Consider the following 21,125-nt stretch of genomic DNA (forward strand, 5'->3'; position numbering starts at 1 on the left):
GTTTACTCATCTGTTAAATAGGGATAATAACATAGTCCTCAATCCCATATCTGGAACCCTAAGATAGAGATATTTTAAATTCTAGGGACTTTCAGTGCATATAGTGTATATCACATAAAGCCCCAGGGAGCATGAACTCTTCAAGCATTAATATTCCCACAAGAAACATATGAATATACTAGATGGGATTAATAAAGCCTACGGATGACCTCATGTCATTTGAAGTTGGCCATCAAATGAGCTGCATCAATTTTTTTTTTCTTGAAAATCTTCCATGGTTTATTATATTAGTTTGTTGAAAGTTAAAAATTGTGCAGAAGAAAGACATCCTCAATGGTATTGTAACCAATTGGGAGATACAACCTATTGATTAGACAAATATTGAGACTAGCCCACATGGTAAGGACTGGGAGTGAAAAGAAGCTTAATGAGAGTGCTATTAGTAGCTTGTGAAAATAAAGGAAGAAAAATATAATTGCGTGTATCCTGTCAAATGTTTTTTTACCCTACAGATTTTACTTATTGCATACTACTGCTCTGTTATTGTGCCATATGAGCTCTGTCAAACTCACTTTTGATTTTCAGAGCTTTTTGGATTTTCAACTGTGCTTAAGGTATAGAGAACTATGGTATCTTCGTACATAAGGTTGTTGTGAAGATTAGATTAAATGAAACAATGCATGTAAAGTGGTCTATACCAGCTCCTAGAACATAGGAAGAACAAGATAAATATTATTGTTACTCTTGTTTTTAAGATGGAAGTGTTAAGCCCTTACAACTCTTGTTTCTAGGCCCTTTAGCTTGGCGTAGGGTTTTGCTTTGTGCAATAGTTTGATAGTTCAGATGAGTTTCCTTGTAAAGGTGACTGAGATATTTGAAGAGAAGAGGAGAGAAACATTTTTATTATTTGGTGGCGTAGAAGAAAGTGAATGGACTTTGAAGCCAGATAGATCAGGGTTCAAATTCCGTTAAGATCAGCTTTAAAAAAGAGAGAGAGAGAGAGAAAATTACCTATCTTCCAGGTTGTTTTGAGGATTAAATCTAACTAGATAGAATAGAAACTGCTCTGTGCACAATATGTACTCACTAAATGATGGCGGCTGTTTTGTTGGAGTACATTCGGGAGGGCTTAGGTTCAACACTTACCCATTTATAGTCTGAACGGCGTTTAATCAGCCACTTTCATGACTGAAAATGAGGGACTTGGATAAGGATCAGAGAAAGCATTTATTGTACATAAAGAAACAAAGCACTGTTACCATGATCTGTCCACAGGAAGATGGCACCAGGCCCTCCTCTGTGATGTAATGTCATGGGATTTTACTTGTTGGGGGAGGAAGGGGTACAATGAAGCCTGGGAGGAGCATCTTCCCCTCCCCACACAGGCTGAGGGGAATGTTTTCCCAGGTGATATGGTAGTGTGAGAGCCTGTAGACTTTAGCCTCCAAAAACTTTCTATTGTACTGTGATTTTAAAATGCAGATTGCCCCTTTTATTATAGAATATCCTTGAAGTTTCAGGTTTAATGTTGTCACACTACAAAGTAGGACCGCTATCTGTTGATCAGTTTACTCCTATCCATTCCTGCTTGGATCCCTAATGGATTAAATTCAGATATAAACCTTGACAGAAGGCCTACCGTGTGTCAGGTGCTGAAAACATGAAGACATCTGATAAGGTTCCAGCCCAGGAGGGACTGCAAGAAGGATGGATAACTGATTAACTCCTAATAGGGAGTGCAGAGTGTTGAGTGATATAATAGTGCTAGGAAGAAAGTGCCATGAGGGTACTGAGGAAAAAAAATTAATTTTTCTAGGGAGGTTAAGGGAAACTCCTCCAAAGAAGTGACATTCAATCTGGGACGCCTGGGTGGCTCAGTTGGTTTAGCATCTGCCTTCAGCTCAGGTCATGATCCCAGGGTCCTGAGATCGAGTCCCACATGGGGCTCAACGTGGAACCTGCTTCTCCCCTCTCCCTGCTCGTGCTCTCTGACGAATAAATAAAATATTTTAAAAAAAGTGACATTTGATCTGATTTTTGGCCTGAGTCATTCAGCAAAAGGCTTTGAGATGGAATGATGAGAGGAAGCAGCAGAGGGGGGAAGGTGGGGGGTTAAGGAGTGAATAACATTCCAAATGAAGGAAACTGTGGGGTCCAGGGTGTGAGTCAGTAGGCATATGCATTCATTTGTTCAGTTATTTATTGAACAAACAAATATTGGTTGAACGTCATATACTCTTCTTGGCACGGGGAAAACAACAGGAAGCAAGATAGATAAGGTCCCTAATGCTCTCAAGGAGTTGACACTTTAGAGCTGGATGGGACAGGAACAGAAAACAAATAGGTGAACAAGGTAATTTCAGAGAGTGATATGTGTTATGATGAAAATAAGGTGGGAGAAGATGTGATAGAGAGTACCCTGGGGGGGAGGCATGAAGATTGGGTAGTCAGGGGGCCCTCTCTGGAGAAGGCTTTTGACCTGGGAACCAAGTGGCAAGGAGGCAGCCTTCTGGGGCAAAGTTTTTCAGGTGGAGGGGAGAGCAAATAAAAATACTGTAACAGGCTTAGGCCTGGTGTATTTGAGGAAAAGAAAGGCAGCCAGCTTGACTGGAGCAGCATGATCAAAGGAGCGATAGGGAAGACCAGGGAGGTTGGCAGACCCGGTTAGTAGGGCCTTATGGGTCATCATGAGAAGTTTGTTTTGAAAAAGTACCATTTCGTGTCGTGTAGAGAATGGACTGGAAGTAGAGAGATCAGTTGGGAGGTCATTGCTTACTCTATGCAAGAGATGTTGGTGGCTCCAACCAGGTGACAGCAGCAGAGACAGACATGTTCAGAGCAAATACACATTTTTGAAGTCGAGCTGACAAGACCTGCTGATGGACTGGTGTGGGGGTGAGGAAAAGGAAGATGTAAACATATCAAATGCTACAACGTGGATGTGGAACATGGGATTGGAGAGAAGATCCTGGAAAAGAATGGCTATTAAGGCTTTGGGAATGAATGATTTTGGCCTCACACAGAGGAGACAAATGTAATGGGCCACTAAACAAAGCCAGGCTGATAAACTGTGAGGCCAGGAACCTCTCAAACCTTTACTACCAAGGGTTTTTTGTTTTGTTTTGTTTTAAATAACTCTCTGGCTACATTTGAGCAAATTTATGTCTTTCCCTACATTCTCTCCATCTCCTTTTTTGCCCTACAGGATATATATCTGTCTATTTTGACACTCTCTCCATTGGCCCCAGATTCTCTTCTTGGTAGAATCTTCAGAATACTATCATCCAAGTTAAGTAGGAAGTTCCTCTTCTTGGTAGATTCTTCAGAATACTATCATCCAAGTTAAGTAGGAAGTTCTGCACATAATAGGCGCTGAGAATATATGTACTGAGGGGCAATTAGAGGTGCTTGCTTTCAGACAGAAGTTCCACTTCTGCCTTCATGCTTTGCAACTCACCATACTTAGCCCTTTTGACTAGGAGGAGGCATGATCAGGCTTATTAAATATTTTTTTGTTGTCCTTGGCTGGCTGGCTGGCTGGCTGGCTCTATTGTCTCCTGGTCTTACCATCCTGTTCGCCTCTCCTGTCTCCTGCATACACACCGCAGGCCTGCAGGGGTCCTCAGATCTCCCTCTGAACCACTGCACCAGGCTTGTCCTCCTTAGCTAACATTGTTATCTTTTATTTAAACAAAACAGTATCCACCAACCTTGTTACATAACATCCGGGTATCCGAGGGTGTTAGACTAATGCAGCATCTACTGTTGGGGAGTGTTGATCTGGCAACACAAATATTCACTAGGAGAATATTGCTGAAATGTAACAAGTTTGACTTCCTGGCCTTCCTTACAATTTTGGAGGGGAAGGGACTTTAGAGATCATGCTATCTCAATCTTCTTTGTTTTCAACTGTGAAAACGAAGGCCTAGACAGACAGACAGACAGACAGACAGACACACACACACACACACACACACACACACACACGAAGAAATTTGCCCAGAAGGCACATCAGGGCTAGAAATCAACCTCTTGATAATCTAAAGTCCATCACATTTTAGATAAAGGGTTGTGAAACCTTTCTTGTTCATGATTCTCATCTGAAAAGCTCTTTTTTTTTTCTTTTCAGCTTTAGACTTTCCAAGTTTGTCAAAAGTGAACAGTTAACAGTGACATGGTGCTCCTGCTTACACCCAAACAGCAAATTTGAGACTGATAATATCTAATGAAAAAATTTGAGGTATTTTTGTTTCTACAAACATTTTACTGACATTAGGACTGTATTCATATCCAACAGTGCAAGGTATATTAACCGAACGCAATATGAATGCAATGTATATTCATCTGTATATCTGAGTCAGATATATTTTAAAGACAGCTGGATAGAGTTGCAGGTGAAGTTAGAGCCACCTGGGGATCTACCCCAGTAACATTCTCAGTTTATGTGCAAACCAGTATATGGAAAGGGGGTGGAGTCAGCTGTACCTCCAGGGGCATTTCACATCCTGAGAGCTGCTCAATAAAAAACATGGGGTTTCCTACTGCTCTCTGAGGAACTGCAGAACCTCAGTGGTGAAGTGAAAAGGCTGGGCTGCTCTCTTCCCCTCAGCCCGGCCAGCATTCTTTCTCAAACTGACCTGTCTTCCTGCAGGGAGACTGCCCCACTCCACCCACCTGGTACCTTCCTGAATTTCCTGCCTGCCTGGGCTTATTTTTTAACCTTCTCTTCCTTGAAAAGCAGTGATCCAGAAAGTGGGCTCCTCCCCTCTGGTCACTGACCGTCTTACTTTTCTAGGCTAACCATCCGCATTTCCCTTCAAAAGCTTTGGAAAATCAGCAGCAGTAGGAAGCTGGGCGCCTTCCAATTCCCCTACCACATCTTTCCTACTTTTAACTCGCTGAAATTACTGGCAGAACAGAGAGAAGTGGAGAAATGCCTTGCTTCTGAGTAGGGCCTGGGCTGGTTTGGCATTATCTTATTAAATTCAGCTGGCCCGGGTCCTGAGGCCCTCTTCAGGTAACTTAGGCTCTGAGTTACAAATGGCTAAGGTGTAAGGAGGGAGTTACTGTTTTGGCCCTCCAAATCTAGGTACTATACAGCCTCCCCACTCCTAACCCTTGGTTCTAGGAATTCCAGCCTTGACCTGGGGACAAACCCCAAACGCAAATAAACGGTCTCCTCCCAGGCACTGAAAGCGAACCAACCTCATCACTCTTTCTCTCTATTCCTTCAGCCAGTTGCCCTGCTTAGCCAAGCTCCGCCGGCTGAGCGGTAGCGGGCCAGACCCGGCACTCGCGCACTCCCCGCACCCCAGCCCGGCCAGGGCAGAGGGGTGGGGGGTGGGAGGTTGGGGAAGCGGGGGGCGGAGTTCCGTCCTTCGCTGATTGGCTTGGGGCGGATGGGCTGCGGCCGTGCCGAGCCAACCCGCGGCGTGTTGCTATGTGCTGAGGCGAGGGGATAGGCGCGGGTGCGCGTCCGTCACAGGGCAGCCCCCGGCCCCGACCGGGAGGGATGCGGAGTGGCGGCGGCGGCAGTCGCGGAGACTGTGGCTTTAAGAGCGCGCCCGGAGCCCGGGAGCCAGCCGGGCGGTCCTTCGCTGCTGCGCACCCCGGCGGAGCCGAGCCCAGCGCTGGCCGGACGGGGCAGCCTGCTGCGGGGTAAGCAAACCTGGAGCGCGGCGCGGGCCGGGCGCGCGTGGGCGTGGGGCGCGCTGTCAGCGCGGACGCCTGGCACCCGGCGCCGGGCACCGGTCCCGGAGCCCCTCCGTTTCGGCTCCGGCGGAGCGCGCAGCGCCTTGTGCGCCGCGCCGCCGAGGCGGGGTCCGGCGTGGGGTCCCAGTGGGGGCCGCGGGCGCAGGGGGGCGGGAAGCGGGCCGCCGGGGCCACGTGACCGGTTTGTTTACAAACACTGCCGGGCTCCGGCGGCTGCCTGCGGAGGGACCTGTGGTGGCGCGGGTGCCCGGATCGGGGTCGGGGAGTTGTGCGAGGAGCCGGGCAAGTCTAGGGTGCATGGTTTGGCGGATGGGACTTGGACACCGGGTCGTTGCTGCTTCTCAGCATAGTTTCTGCGGGTTCGGGCTCCCTGGGGTCGGGGGGGTTGCTTCGGGCGCTTTCTGTCCCGGGTGACGCTGGGTCTCCGCTGGAGACGCTGGGTCCGGGGGCACCGCCTTCGGAGCCCCTGCCTGTGGGGGACTGGCAGCCCTCGAAACTCCCAGGAGCGCTTGGCAGGCCCTGGGCCGAGGTAACCGCAGCCGAGTTCCTGCCTGGCCGCTTCCCGGAGCCTCCCCACTGTCCTTGCCAAGGGGGTGGGCGCCGAGTTCTCTCCTGCCCGACGGAATGTAGGGGCCTCTCCAGCTAGTACCTCCCAGAAACTGGCGCTAAGGGGCAGCCCCGACCTCTCACTGCTTTAAGTCCACCCTCCTTGGCCGCTGACCTCCTCTGGGTGTCTTGACTCAAGTGGTGGCTTTTCTCCTGTTGGGGGTTGGGGTAACCACCTGTTCTTTTGGACGAAACCCAGGAGACTGCCACTCTGACTTCACTGTCAGCTTACAAGCACTTAAAAAGCCAAGTGAGTGTGTCCTACGTTTGTCTCTGTCGCAAGTTGCAGACCCTCCCACAGTCCCACTGCCATGAATGGCACACGAAACTGCTTCTGGGTTTGCTGGGGTTTTTGCTTTTTCCGTCTTCTTGTCAATTTTCTGTCTTGGAGTCATGAGGCTCTTTTAAGTGAGTCCTTGCTTCTGGTGAATCTAAACGCTAACAAGATATCTAGCAGTTTATCTTTTCTTTGCTCTTCCTCTGTTCTTGTTCTCTTCTGGTCCAGCAAGATGGGGTTCCCTGTCCTACAGCGTTGGGCAAGCAGGGAAGTTGTCTGCTTCCCTGTACCCCTTTTGGTGACAGAACACGGGCAGAGCAAGGAACTTAGGGGGTTTAGAAGTTAAGTGACTTGCCGGAGGTAACTCCTGTCGCTGGCTCTGGGGAGGGACTTGACGTCACATGCTTAATGCTCTTCAGTACTCTCCTGGTTGTGAGAACTCCAGGCCTTGTAATCAGTGGGCTTGAATGACCACTCCCTAGCCTTCCTTTGACTTCATCGTTGCCACAGGATGCGAAGGTGGGCCGAATCTGAATTCTATTTCTCTCATTTTCTTAGCGCTTACACTAAGGCTGAGTCTTGCCCCTGATGAGGAACATTTTAATTCCTCTGAACTGTGATAAGAGTGGCTATAAACTCTTTACCAAGAAACAGATCCAGCCTGAGGAGAGTTGTGCAGACTTCCCTTTGGCACCATCCTTTATCCCCAGCTCCATCGTAAGGGTCTCAGGCAAGAGTGGGGGCCTTGGGCTCATACCTCTCCTTAACTTATTTGCCTTATTGGTTTAGGATTTGATAATAGAATTTCTGGGATCTGTCTTGGTATCTTGTGCTTGAACTAAAATAAAAAAGCTTGGAGTTAGGGGTGGAAAATGGAAAATAAAACATCATGCACAAGCGTACTGTTTTCCTTCTTCCCTCTAGCAGAGTGGTTTCAAAACTTTGAGTGGGATCCAAAGTAAGGAATACCTTTTACATCAGTGCACTGAGGTCCACAACTGTGATAAGTTCCAGGAAACAATTGCTGTCGCTGCCTGCAGTGTGCTCTCTACATAGTTTTTTGTTCTTAATTAAAACAAACAAAAAACCCAACTGCTGGTCATGGGCTGTTAATTTGATTTCTTGAGCAAATGGGTGATTGGGTGATGACCCACAGTTTAAGAAACATTGCTGTAGGGCAGAGGTTCTCAAACTTGAATGTGCACAAAGATGACCTGAATAGTGTTCAAAAATGCAGTCTGTCAGTCCACTCTGGAGATGTTTATTCTCAGTGGGGTGCATTTTTATTAAGTGGACCATGAGCTTGTGATGCAGGTGGTCAATAAGAAACCCTGGTCTAATGGGAATTGGGGGTAATGAACAATGAAAGGCATTAACTGGATATGAGGCATGCGAAGCCTTAGTCATGTATGTGACCTACTCTATGCAAACCCAAGATCACTCATCTGCTAGTCACACTAGCCTAGGCTTTGAAAAATCCAAGGGTATGGTGTTGTTTGCTTTTAACTGCTGTGAAGCCTGGCCATAAGACCCCCATCCCTCCCACACCACCCTGCCCAGCCCATTTGAGGGCTGCTGTTCGGTGTGCTGTATGGCTGGATGTTTCTAGGTGCGTGGGGTTGGGGTTTGTGAGTAGTGCTGGTGAGCCTGCTGTACTGTTCATAGATTATTAAAATCATTAAAACTTATAAAAATCATTAAAATTCACATAGTTTTGAGGCAGTGACATAGTTACTATGCCTGGGGTATTAACAATTGGCCAGCAGAAAATGTTGATGTTGTTTAATAGCCGGGTATTCCAGGCCATGTGGCCTGGGGGAAGGGCAGGCAGGCTGGTGATTTTGTTTGGGAGTATGGGGGCAGTCAGGGGTTTGTCTGTCAACAGTTGTTAATAAAAGGCACAAGTTCCCCTGACCTCCTTGCCTACCTCAGCCCTGGTTCTTCTCCTGTGATGACATCTTGGCTCCTATGTGCAGGTGAATCTTGTTAGTTACCTCTAGCTCTACCTTCAAGCACACACACACCTGATGCATCCACGTGTTAGATGTTTCCCTCTTATTGAGTCCAAACATGGGTAAAAGAAATTTCCTTGAGTTAATCAAAGCTGCCTTTAGCTTCAAATAGAGTTCTATCCAAATTCAAATTCAACAATGGTCCTTCCTGCCAAGGGTATGCTTTATATGGGAATACTAACTGTAGGATTGTTGAAATGAATAATGTTCAGTTTGGTCAAGCCACTCATATTTAAGATGTTTAGTTTTGAGCCTGTAATAAAAAGAAAGCAACAAATGGATGGCAAAGGATAGGATATCCTAGTATAGAAAAGTAGAGGGAAGAGATGGCCAGGTAGGACTCTAATGGAGGATCAGGATCTGTTTTCCTTTGTAAATTATCTTAGCGTTTCCCTAGGGTCCATTGACAAACCACTAGGTGCTCTTGACAACTGAATTCCCTTAGCAGGAAGGGGGTCTAAAGCTGTGGAAAGGGAATCCTCTTTTTTTAAACTTGAGCATCCATTTATGGAAAGCCAGGGCCTGCAGGCTAAAGGTATTTTGTTAGAGTTGATAGTTTTCAATGATTTTTTTCCTTAGCAAAAGATGAGACTTGCATCCTTAAAGGACCATACCTACCTGAATTTCCCTGAGATTTGGGAATATAGCCCCCCTAGGGTTTAAAATAAATTGGATTATGCTATTTCCCTATTTAAAGTTTTCCAGTGGCTTCCTGTTGCCCTTCAGACATAATCCAATGGGCATCCTGTCCCCTTCCCCGAGTCTCTCTCCCCTCATCTCCCCACAGGTCCTTACCTGGGCCACTTTGCTTCAGTCGGCCCCAAGTGGGCCAGCTTTCCTCAGGTTCCCGAAACGTTGAAGGTTTGTTTTTGTCATTGGGTCTTTCTAGTGGTAGTTACTCTTTCCAGAATGCCATTCTCCAAATTTTTACATGATTGGCTCTCTCACTTGCATCTCAGTGAGCCCCTCTCAGACCGGGTATCTAGAAGCTCCTCCCTTCCCTGCCCCTCAGCTTCTCTTAATCCCCTTAACTTTATTTTTTTTTCTTCAAGGCACTTTAATACCATCTGGAAATAGATTTTGTACTTGATGGCTAGATTGGAAGCTTTGGAGCTTCTGTCTTGCTCCCGGCTGACAGTACCTGGAGTGAGTAGCTCTGGATAAATATCTACCCGTTGGTGGAATGAATGAATGACTAAAGAGAGCCAAGGTTTTGCGTCTCTAAGAGTAGAAAATAATACTTTTATTTTCAAGAGAAGAGGAAAAGAATTTTTCTCTCCCTTTTCCTGGGGTGTGATAGTGTTCCCTTGGAATTTATTTCAGGATTTCCGCTTTTCACAATATTTTTCACCCTTTTATACCTTTTGATAGGTCTCTAAAAGTTCCGTTGCCATTTTGTTCTTAATAAACAACCTTGCCTCCCCCAGTAGCTTGATTTTGTTTTCACTGTTCTTCTGACAAACAAGTCATTTCTACCAGTAATCACATTTCATTAATACAAGGAGACACTATAAGTAGGACTAAGAACCTGGGCTTTGGAACCAGAAAGATCTGGATAATTAGCTCTCTGACCTTGGGCAATTTGCTAAAATTCTCTAAATCTTTATTCTTTAGTTGTAAAATAGGACTAATAATAGTTACTATCACACAGAATTGATGGGAAGACAAAATGAGAGGTTGTATAGGAAACCAGGCACTCATAATAACACTCATACTAATAGTTAGATTTCCCTCCTCTCTTTGGCAGGAATTCCCAACCCATTGATTTGGGAGTGTGCGGTAAGAGGGAGAAAACCACCAGATCTTAAATTAGCACCAGTAAATGAAGACCAAACATGTCACTTAGATCTATCAGGACTAGAGTGGAAGTTAGGAATCATCTAATCGTACATTGCCTCCCAACTTTTGATAACACAACACCCATGTGGAAGAAGTTGTGGAAGTTTTTGGAAGGACATGTTGTCCACCTGTTCCTCTGGCCATTCTTAGTTTTATCCTTGGATTAAGCTGGGCTGACTGAAAGCTGCATATTGGGGCCATATTACCTCAGCCCCTCCAGAATTATTTTCACTGAGATAAACTTTGGTGTCCTGCCCTTTGCTTTCTCGGAGGGACACAGTCCGAAACAGCTTTATAACGCTACTACATTTCTCATTAAGGGTTGATGTTTGCTGCAGCCTTAAGCTACAATTTCACTTAGTATCCCCTGTAAGTAGTTAATAGGAGAAATATCTTTCAGGGACAAGTGCCAGAAAAAGCTTTGCCTCTCCTGAGGAACGGGCATGATATTTCTTTGTGGACAATTGGAAATGTATAACTGATCATGTTTCACTTTTTGCTTTGGGTGCCAGGAAGCAAAGAGCCAAATCTGTGGCCTGACTTGAGTAACTTTAGGGCCCCTTATCCTAATTTTTTCCTTGTAATTTCTATTTTCTCTAATTTCAGGTTAATGATTTATAATTCCTTTTTAATTGGATAGATGCTGATTTGGGTATTAAAATCATTTCAGATTTTACTTTTTAGAGATACAAACATTGAGGCTGAGTAGGCAAAAAGAACTTGCTTAAGACAGAGCTAATTAAGGCAAAACAGAGACCCAGGGTTCTTTCTACTCCTGTACATTCTAGAATGTCAACTCCTGAATAAAACCCCATATAACCCATAATGTCTTGATCCTAGGCAAAGCCTACCTCCTCTCTGTGACGAGGCAAAGGAACATTCTGCCAGTGAGGTAACAACACTACCACTCGCATTCCTGGTTGGGTCAGCAGCCCTGTGCTCTCCTGTTTCCTGAGCTACAGTCTTCCCCTGTGGTCTTGAGAATGTGGTATGTCCAGATTTAGTGGTTTTGATCTGAAACTAGATTGCCAGCTCAGAATGAGCTTAGTCTCTAGTGTCTGGAGTTCCCTTGTCTATTTCTTATTAGGGAAGGAAGGCCCAATATCCAGATGGCAGATGGGTGCCACTTAGGCTCAAATGGGGTCTTCTGGTCATGAATGGGAGCTGAATTTGCTTCTACTGAAAAAAGTGGCATTATCTGATAAGAAATTTAATCAATTGACCTTCCCAATGATTTGTTTTGTTTTCCCATGCTATTCTGGGTTGTGAGTACCTGGGGCAAGAGAGGATAAGCTTGGAGCACATCCTGCCTGAGTCAGTAAAATATTGAGCTGCAGAAGAGGAACTTCTGGCCTGAAAATGAACCTTGGTTTAGCTTTATTTTCCTGGCTAATAATAGTTCAACAGGTAATATAAGACCTTTGGGAGATAAATGGGTTAAGATATGGCCCCTGCCCCTAAGAGCATGTACTCAAATAGGAGTGGTTAAGGCATATGTGTCAATAACCACAGTGTAAGGTACAAAGAGTTGATTTTTGTTGTTGTTGTTGTTGTTATTGTTTTTAAAGATTTTATTTGACAGAGACAGATAGCAAGAGCAGGAACACAAGCAGGCGGAGTGGGAGAGGGAGAAGCAGGCTTCCACCGAGCAGGGAGCCTGACAAGGGACTCAATCCCAGGACCCTGGGATCATGACTTGAGCCAAAGGCAGGTGCTTAATGACTGAGCCACCCAGGTGCCCCAAGGTACAAAGAGTTTAAAGTCCTTATGGAGAAGGGTAGGCGTTTTGGAGATGGAGCTGTGAAGAATGATGAGGACTTAAATGTGCAGAAAGGCTCCAGGGGGAACAGTTTGTGCAAAGGCACAGAGGTATGATAATGTATGGGGAATGTTCAGTAGGCACATGAGATGTTGGAAAGAGAACATTGGGATTTTGCTTGGGCTGCTGTTGCTACAGTTTACTTATTTTCTTCCCCCAAAGTTTGTTTATTTATTTATTTTTAGCAATCTCTACACCCAACATGGGGCTCGAACCCAGGACCCCGAGATCAAGAGTCCCACGCTCTTCTGAGCCAGCCAGGCACTCCACTATTGCTACAGTTTAGAGTAACTCCATGGAAATGGACTGTTGCTTCCATTCACAGAAGTCTGTGAACGATGGTTAGTTGACGTCGATAATAGGCATTCTCAAAAGGTGGGACTATTCCCCAGAGATTCTCAAATCTTATGGCTGCCATAAGAATTTCTAGTCCAACCAAAGGCCTACAAAATGAAAATTTTCAGCTAGGGAATCTAATAAAAGCAAGCAAATAATACCCCCTCCCTGCCAAAAAAAAATTTTCCCAAGTTTATCTAATGTACATGTCTGAGGTCTGGAAATTGCTGAGGTAGTTGATCTCCTTAGCAGAAACCAGCTGCTAAGCATCTTTGACCTTTGGCCTCCTTTCCCTCACTGTATTTTTGCCGCTTCCTTTTCTTATCGTTGGTATTGCTCCTGCATGTGTCATCCATTATATTTGCCTCCTGTTTATCTCGTCTTTTACTGCTTTGGTCTTTTGTCTGTTGGGGGTCCCTCCCCAAATTGATCCACGGCCAAAGAGACCATAAAGTAGAAATTAATTCTTTTTCGGTATTTGTTGTATTAATGGTATAAACGTGTACTATGTATAAATGCAAATTAAATAGGGCTTTTGGTTAGTTTTGCTTACATGATTCTTTTTCCCTCAGATCCTAAAGGAAACAAACTATCTCTATATATGACTGCTGCCTTAAAGCTAAAAACCCCTTAGCAGGAAGATATGACAGGAACCAAAAACTGGCTTTTTCTTGTGCCTAATCTGTTGTTCTACCTTCTGGTTGAGGTTATTCCCTTCCCTCCTTTGTTTTATCGTATTTCTATAATTAAAAGTTGAAGCAGTGAGCCAACCCTGAGAGTTTGAAGATGTTTTAAGAGAACTTGACATTTTTGTTTGCATTATAATTAGTTGAAGATATTCTGCTTGTTGCTCTAAAGGGCTCAAGGACCAAGGATGCCCATCTTCAGACTCTTCTCTGGCTTGTCTAGGTTGAAGGATCCATGGGGGGTAGGGGTGGGGGTTGTCCGAGGCTTCACATCCTGGTTTTGGTACTTTCTAGTGGAGTGATCTTGGGCAAAATGTTTAATTTCTTGGCTTTTTTCCTCATCTTTCAAACAAGAGTAATCATAATAATGCCTGCCTCTCTGGGTTGTTGTGAGGATTGAGATAATGCATATCAAGTACTTGGCCCCTCATGGGCCCATGATAGGAAATTAATAAACTGTAGAGTCCTGGAGGCTTACTGACAGTTGCTGCAGGGCCTCAGATGACTCCTCTTTACCTCCTCCCCTCACTTCCCACATTCCTTCCACCAACCTTTCTGAGCTCTTAGTGCAAGCCAGGCTTTGGCCTGGGTATGAAGGATGATTAGCCAGATGTGGTCTTCAGCCAGGAATAGCTCACAATCTAGGGGGAAGACTGACCCATAAACAGCTTTGTGGATGTTTCTTAAGTTATATGAAAAAGCTGCACTGGCAATGTGCATGGGGCCCCTTGATGTGCCAGGCCTGAAAGGAAAAGAAGTTATAATTCTTCCTAAAATCTATCTGCCATTCCCATAACAGGAGAAATCCAGAAATCTGCTCTAGAATCAGTCTTTCTCCCACCCTCCTCCGTTTCTTCTTCAATAGATGGGAATACTAGATGGCAGTTTAATAATTCTTAGGACAAAATAATCCATCTTCGAGCTGGTGATGCTTGGGACTTTAGACACACAGGCATCCTTTTGAAAGTGCTTCTGCCCTTTTTTTTTTTTTTTTTTTTTTTTACCCTCTCGAGTAGTAAAGTTCAGTTTCCAAATTCCAATTGTGGAGAGACAGGGAGCCCAGCCACAGATGTCAGAGTCTAGAGTTTTGGATTTATTTGAATTGGGAGATTAAAGTGAGGACGCCAAAGGCATGCTGACAGCTGAACAACAGAATTGTATTGGCAGATTGGGGATGGATGGTTTGTAACTAATTGGGGCCCCAGCTGTGCCCTGGGGGAGCAGCAGTTAAAGAGAAATCAAGGTCACACAGTGCCCAGGGTCCAAATATGTTCATTTATTTAGTAAATAATATTTGATCTTTGAGAGTGTGAGATACAGACAACAATCAAACGATCTCCCCAGTAAAATACAACTGCAGCTGTGAAGAGTACTCTGCCTATGGAAGAGGAACCTGGGTAGTGGGCCTTGGTGGAGGCTAAGGGGAGGGTTCCCTGGTGAAGTCACTGCCAAAGGTCGGCCACCATCTCTTACCCTACTTTCCAAAATGTTCTTTTCTTTTCTTTTCTTTTTTTTTTTTAGATTTTATTTATTCATTTGACAGCACAAGCAGGGGGAGCTGCAGGCAGAGGGAGAGGGAGAAGCAGACTCCCCGCTGAGCAAGGAGCCTGATGCGGGACTCCATCCCAGGACTTAGAGATCCTGACCTGAGCTGAAGGCAGATGCTTAACCATCTGAGCCACCCAGGTGCCCCCAAAATATTGAGATCTTTTTTTTTAAAAGATTTTATTTATTTATTTGACAGAGAGAGAGATAGCAAGAGGAGGAACGCAAGCAGGGGGAGTGGGAGAGGGAGAAGCAGGCTTCCTGTCGAGCAGGGAGCCCGATGCGGGGCTTGATCCCAGGATCCTGGGATCATGACCTGAGCAAAAGGCAGGTACTTAACGACTGAGCCACACCCAGGCACCCAATGTTGAGGTCTTCTAAATGACTATTTTACACTGTAGTTCAAGTGTAGCCCTGTCTGGGTGATGGACCCAGTTCCTCTCTGGGTTCCAGATCATGGGGAAAATGTATTTATTTTGTTTTCACCAACATTGTCTTTTCTGAGCCTGGCCAAATACAAAACAAAGGACCGATGCTGAGGGCGGCAGTCTCGGGGGAGGCTGGAGGAAAAGGGCAGATCTGGCCTTGTTTTGAACATGGAATCAAGAGGCAGGGTTGAGGGACCCCTTTTCTTGCCCGAACCAAATCTGACAATTCATTTTTCTCCTCACACTGCCCCAGGGGGTTTTGTGGGGACCACCCTGGGACAAAGAAGCTTCATGTGTTGGAAGTCTGAGGGTTTCTCCAGGGGTCAGAAGTCCATGCCAGTCTGGGGAGGGTCCCTTGGGAAGCTGCCCAGTGGCACAGAGGTGGTGTGAAGGGCCAGGGGAGGTGGAATAAGAAATGTTTCTGGCCATCAGCACCCAGGTAAAGGCATCAGAGGGTCTTGTCGTGTGTCACCTTGGAGCCATGGCTCCACAGTCCTGAGCATCATGCTCCATCTGCCAGGCCAAGCAAGTTGACGTCATAGGAGTTTGTTGGCTTTTTAACTTTGTGGAGCATTAATGGTGTGCAAGTCCCATGTAATGGCCAGAATTAGATATTTTAAATGCCCTGGATAGTGTTTAAGTAAGATTAAAAATATCAGCTTTACAGGGCAGCACAGTTTCACTGATGGTCACTCATTTTACTCAGTTAATTACTATTTATCAAGACTCTCCAGGGGGTGGGGGAGACTCTGATGTGCCTGAGACTAGGAGTTTGGGGAAACCAAGGGGCGTTAAAGACTGGACTTGAGCTGCAGGAAGCTCCCAGTCTGGGAGACAGATACGTGAACAGTGTGATGGAGCATCATTCAGGTGAAAAGAGTCTTTTGCATGCTGGGCAAAGGGGGCCACCGCCTCTGCTTAGGGTCTTATTCGGGTGTTAAGGGATGAGCAGGCATTTACCAGACAGTGAAGATAGGTTAAGGCTTTGCAAGAGGCTGAACCAACTTGGGAAAAAGTAGTGAACAAGCTTGGTCTGCTGGGGAAACAGGTTTGGAGGGAGGTGGGAAGGTGATGGTGAAGATAAGGAGAATCAGCCCAGTTCCTTGGTGCCACCCGAGGGGTTGGACCTTGTCCTATAGGCTGCTTGGAAACCACTGGAGGTTTTGAAACATGAGAGTTGTGATCAGACTGCGTTGTATAAATAGAATTCTAGAATGGGCTGGAGAGGTAAGAGCTGAGTCAGGGAGACCAGTTTAGGAGGCTGTCACGTGAGCTCAGGATGAGGGAGGGTAGGGCCCACCCAGTGCTGCTCCCAGTGGCTGTGAAGATGGCTAGGGGAGACTGGATAACAGAGCCCGAACCAACTGTCTAGGGGACCGATGGAGTATGACATAGAAGGGCAAGAGAGAGCAGGGAGCCTGGACTGCTTTGGCAACCGGGCCTTAAGAATCAGGGTGAAGGTGGTAGGAGCCAGGGGAAGGGGAAAGATGGTGCTGGTTTTGGATGCGTTTGGTTTGAAGTGCCTTCCTAGGAGCCAATTAGAGAGGCCTCTTTTAGAAAAGGATCCAGGCTTCAGGGGCAGGAGGCAGAGGTTTAGAAGACTTGGGTGTGGATGGGGATGTCCATGGGGAGCAGGCGGTCAGGCACATGGTAGAAGCACCTCCAAGGAGGAGGAGGAGGAAGGAAGAGCAGCCAGGGAGATGGAGGCCCAGAGAGCGAGAAGCAGGAGAGGCATGATGAGGTGCTCAAGGGGAGAGTTTAAGGGACAAGTAGGCTGAACCAACCACAAGAGAACTAACTTGAATGCAAGACCAGGGCCAAATAGTGTTAGCATTCAAATGTATTAGTGTTTGGACTTGGCATTTTGGAGGCTGCCCATGTTTTTGTAACTCAAAAGCCTGGTTGTGATAAATGATATATTCATGGAGCTTTGCCAGAAGGCTCTGTAGCTCTTCCATTCCTCTGGAGAGTTTGTTATCACTGGATCCAGCCAGATCATCAGAAAGCCATGTTCTTGGGCTGCCCTGATTTGACCCCTATGTAGAATCCCTTTTACTGAATTGCCCTTTGCTGTTAACTGTTATGCTGTGCATTTTCATGGAGGGACCTCTAAGAAACAGTTTTGCAAGAGTTTTATGGTAGGAACTATTGGTGTGTGCTGAGGATCTTGTCCACTGAGTTCACTGCTCATCATCTCCTCTGCAACCACCCACAGAAGAAATGTCTCTTAGAAAATCTGTAGCTTGAACAACGAAAATTTACAGAAACTGTAAACCTTATAAGTACTCATTTTCTTTTCTGCCTTGCTTACTGTGGAGTTCAAAGCCAAATATGCAACTGAAATTCGGTAAATATTTAGCAACTTAATAGCGTGCATTTCTCTGTCGTAACTCTCCTTGTGTTCTTCTATTTTTCTTACCCTAATTTCTTCATCTATTTTAAAAAAAGCTTGGATCACTACATCAAAAACTAATGATGTATTGTATGGTGACTAACATAACATAATAAAATAAAATTTAAAAAAATAGAGACACTATGAAAGATTTTGAGGAAGACAAAAAAAGCATTGTTTGTTTTTGTAAGTTACCTTAAATCATTTTTGGAGTTGGGAGATGTATAAGAAAAAGAAGGAAGCCATTGATGAACTTCAGTCAAGTGTCCTTGGAAATGAATCTTCAGACAGGTCGGTTGGGCTTTTTTACATTATTTTTTATTGAAATTGTAGAAACAACCCAAAGTAATATCTGATCTCTTCATAGCCAGCTAGTAACAGCTACTTCTAATATCTAGTGAATTACGTGCAAGTGTCAGGATGTTCAAGGGGAACCACCTCTTCTCTATGCAGATGTTCTAACAGATGCAGGCCTCATGCTGGACTAAGGGCCATGTCGTAATATATTGGTCTGCTAACAGATGTTGCAAAGGCACTGTCCAGCAGCCATTTCTGAGTGGACTCTGCACGACTGACATGTTCTGTGACCTCGCTGAAATCCAGGTCTTACCACGATGAAGGATGGTGGATGGATACTGTGCTCTCGGGTGGGATTCGGCTGGCAGAGACATCATTACAACATGCAATCAGGACTTTAAGAGCCGAAGGAATCCTAGAGCTCATGTAGGATTATCATCTGACAGATAATCCCTGTGAAATCAAGACTAGGCCCTGTGTCTAGGGTAGAGATGAATGGTTGGCTTGTTTATGAAAGAGTGGATCCTTGACTATGAAAGCTGGCTTTTATTATCATCTGGATGAAACTGAAGCGCCACCTGGGTCCGGTGCTATACAGTGGGTAACTGTGAAGTGATGACAGTGATTTTCCTATGGGTCTTGCTCATCAGCTCTACGGTAGTCATAATAGGGGCATTTCAGTAAAGTTTTCAGGAGTGGCCCCATCCTGGGAGTAGTGGAGTCGGTGTGGGCTGCCGCAGAGGTAACTTTTCCACCGTGCTAAGTGAGGGAGGGTGGTCTGTTCGGAATGATAACAGCAATAATGTCAGATCCCCGGCTAAGCCACAAGAACCTGCTTTTAAACCACAGTGTGCCTTTAAGTGGATTAATTGAGGTCCTAACTCTCTGACCACCATGAGTCAACGTGGGGGACAGGAACACTGCTCGTTGGGGTCTTATGTATAGGAACAGTTCCCGCATTTTTTCTCCCTTGCTGGTGAGGACGATTATAGCTAATCAGGGTTATTGAATGCTAACTCAGGTGCGAGGTGCTGTGCTGAATGCTCCACTCGGCAATATCTCGTTTGATTCTTTTGTCTCCTCCACGAGGTAGGCAGTGTTGTTACTCGTTTTCAGGCAACTTGCCCAGTGGTGATGGCAGCTAGTGCTTGAGAAAAACTGAGACTGGACCCAGGTCCGTCGGCCTCTTCATCCTGTAAAGTCCTTATGGTGGACTACACCTCCAGCCACTTACCTGATTGATGGTCCAGGGAGACTGGGTCTCTCCGCTCCCTGGTCTGGGTTCAGGATTCTGGTGAGATTAGGAATGGGGAGGGAGGACCTTCCTCCTCAGATAGAGGCCTTCCACAGACATTGTCTCTTTTTTCTGCCTCCCAGTTCTAGAAATGGCTCACCTGGTCTTTTTCCACTGCCGCCTTTTATTGCCTCTAATCAGGACTTCTCCCTTTCCTGATACATGTATATATGTAACCTAGGCCCTACAAAGGCAAAGAATGGACCTGGATGTCGATGACAGGCCTTTGGTTAACACCCAGGACTTAGAACATCTCTAGCCCAGAAGAACCATAGTTCTGGGCATCTCAGCACAGGGTCTGAGTGGGGGCAGTCAGGGGAGAATGGTATTTCATGGGCCATGGGGACCCAGAGTAATTTTGCCTCCTACCTCATTACTTGGAGGGGGGAAAGGAGGGGCCTCAGTTATGTCTGCTACCCACGCGGGTGGGTGGGCCGGTCTAGTCAGCAGTCCAATGGGACGCAGAGGGAGTTTAGTTCAGTAATAGCTGCTGCTGTGTGCTGTGTGCGGCTGACTCCAGGGAGTACGAGAATGTGGTCCCTACTCTTGGAGCTTACCTCTAGCAGAGGCAGAAAAGGATAATTTTCGTTTTGGTAGGATAAGCGTTAAGACAGAAGTGAGCCCAGAGGAAGGACCAATAAGGCCCATGTGGAGGGGGCATTTGAGCTGAATTTTTTTTTTAAGATTTTTAAAAAATTTATTTGAGGGGGAGGGGGAGGGGGAGAGAGAGCGAGGGAGAAGCAGACTCCCCGCCAGGCGGGGAGCCCGATGCAGGGTGCGATCCCAGGACCCTGGGATCATGACCTGAGCCGAAGGCAGACGCTTAACTGACTGAGCTACCCAGACTCACCCTGAGCTGAGTCTTAATGGACAAGTTAAAGGGCCTAGTGAGGGGTGCTGTCTCCCTCTGCTATTCCCCCACTTGTGCTCTCTCTCTGTCAAATAAAATAAAATAAAAATCTTAAAAAATAAAGGGTCTGGTGAGGAGGAATAGGAAGGATGCCTCAGGCTGAGGGAATGGCATCAGCAAAACCGTGCAAGGGTGTATAAAGTGTGGTGTGTTAGGGGGAACTAGAAGAATTTGGTTGCCAAATGCGAGCACTTAGCAGAGTCCCTGACACATGGTAAACCCTTAAATGTCAGTTTAAAAAAATGGGAGTATAGAGTATGAAGTGATAGAGAAGAGTCTGAAACAGTTCGTGGGTGTTGATGGTAGATGGATGTCAGTGGTAATACACACTTGGAACTTGTTTGTGCACTTAACTACATGCCAGGTGCACATGGTGAGTGTTAGTTAATCCTCACAGAGCCTTATGTGGTTGATATTATTATTTGTATTTTCTAATGAGGAAATCATGGTTCGGAGAAGTTAAATAAACTTGCCCAAGGTCACACAGCTTGTATAGGATAAAACTGAGATTTGAAACCCATGAGTAAGGTTCTAGAACCCATCTCCTTTTATTTTATTTTTTTTTAAGATTTTATTTATTTATTCGACAGAGATACAGCGAGAGAAGGAACACAAGCAGGGGGAATGGGAGAGGGAGAAGCAGACTCCCCACGGAGCAGGGAGCCCGATGCGGGGCTCAATCCCAGGACTCTCGGATCATGACCTGAGCCGAAGGCAGATACTTAACGACTGAGCCACCCAGGCACCCCACCCACCCACCTTGTCAGTTTCTGTGGCCCCTTGTCTCCCACTTCATTCGTCCAGTTCCTTCATGGCTTACCTGGAACATCCATACCTCCTACCCCTCCATCCTGGGGACACACAGAAGTTTCTCCTCTGGGTTCGGGCTGCCATTGTGGCTCATTGTGGAAAAGGCCTGTCAGGTGAGACAGCCAGGTTCGCTGTGTGCTCCCTGTGCTTTTGGTTCTTGAA

The 21,125-nt window shown here is 45.9% G+C and overlaps 1 protein-coding gene across 1 annotated transcript in view; it reads left to right on the forward strand.

The window, feature by feature from the left end:
- Positions 1 to 5,460: 5,460 nt before the first annotated feature.
- YPEL2 (yippee like 2) overlaps positions 5,461 to 21,125 on the forward strand; it is a 61,474-nt gene continuing 45,809 nt past the window's right edge. The window contains exon 1 of the transcript XR_015769357.1: positions 5,461 to 5,658. The gene's annotated coding sequence lies outside the window, so the exon portion shown is untranslated. The remainder of the gene's footprint in view (positions 5,659 to 21,125) is intronic.

This window comes from Eumetopias jubatus, unplaced genomic scaffold (genome assembly GCF_037043125.1).
Source record: "Eumetopias jubatus isolate StellerSeaLion01/CBP00866 unplaced genomic scaffold, mEumJub1_p1.0 scaffold_10, whole genome shotgun sequence".
Lineage (NCBI taxonomy): Eukaryota > Metazoa > Chordata > Mammalia > Carnivora > Otariidae > Eumetopias > Eumetopias jubatus.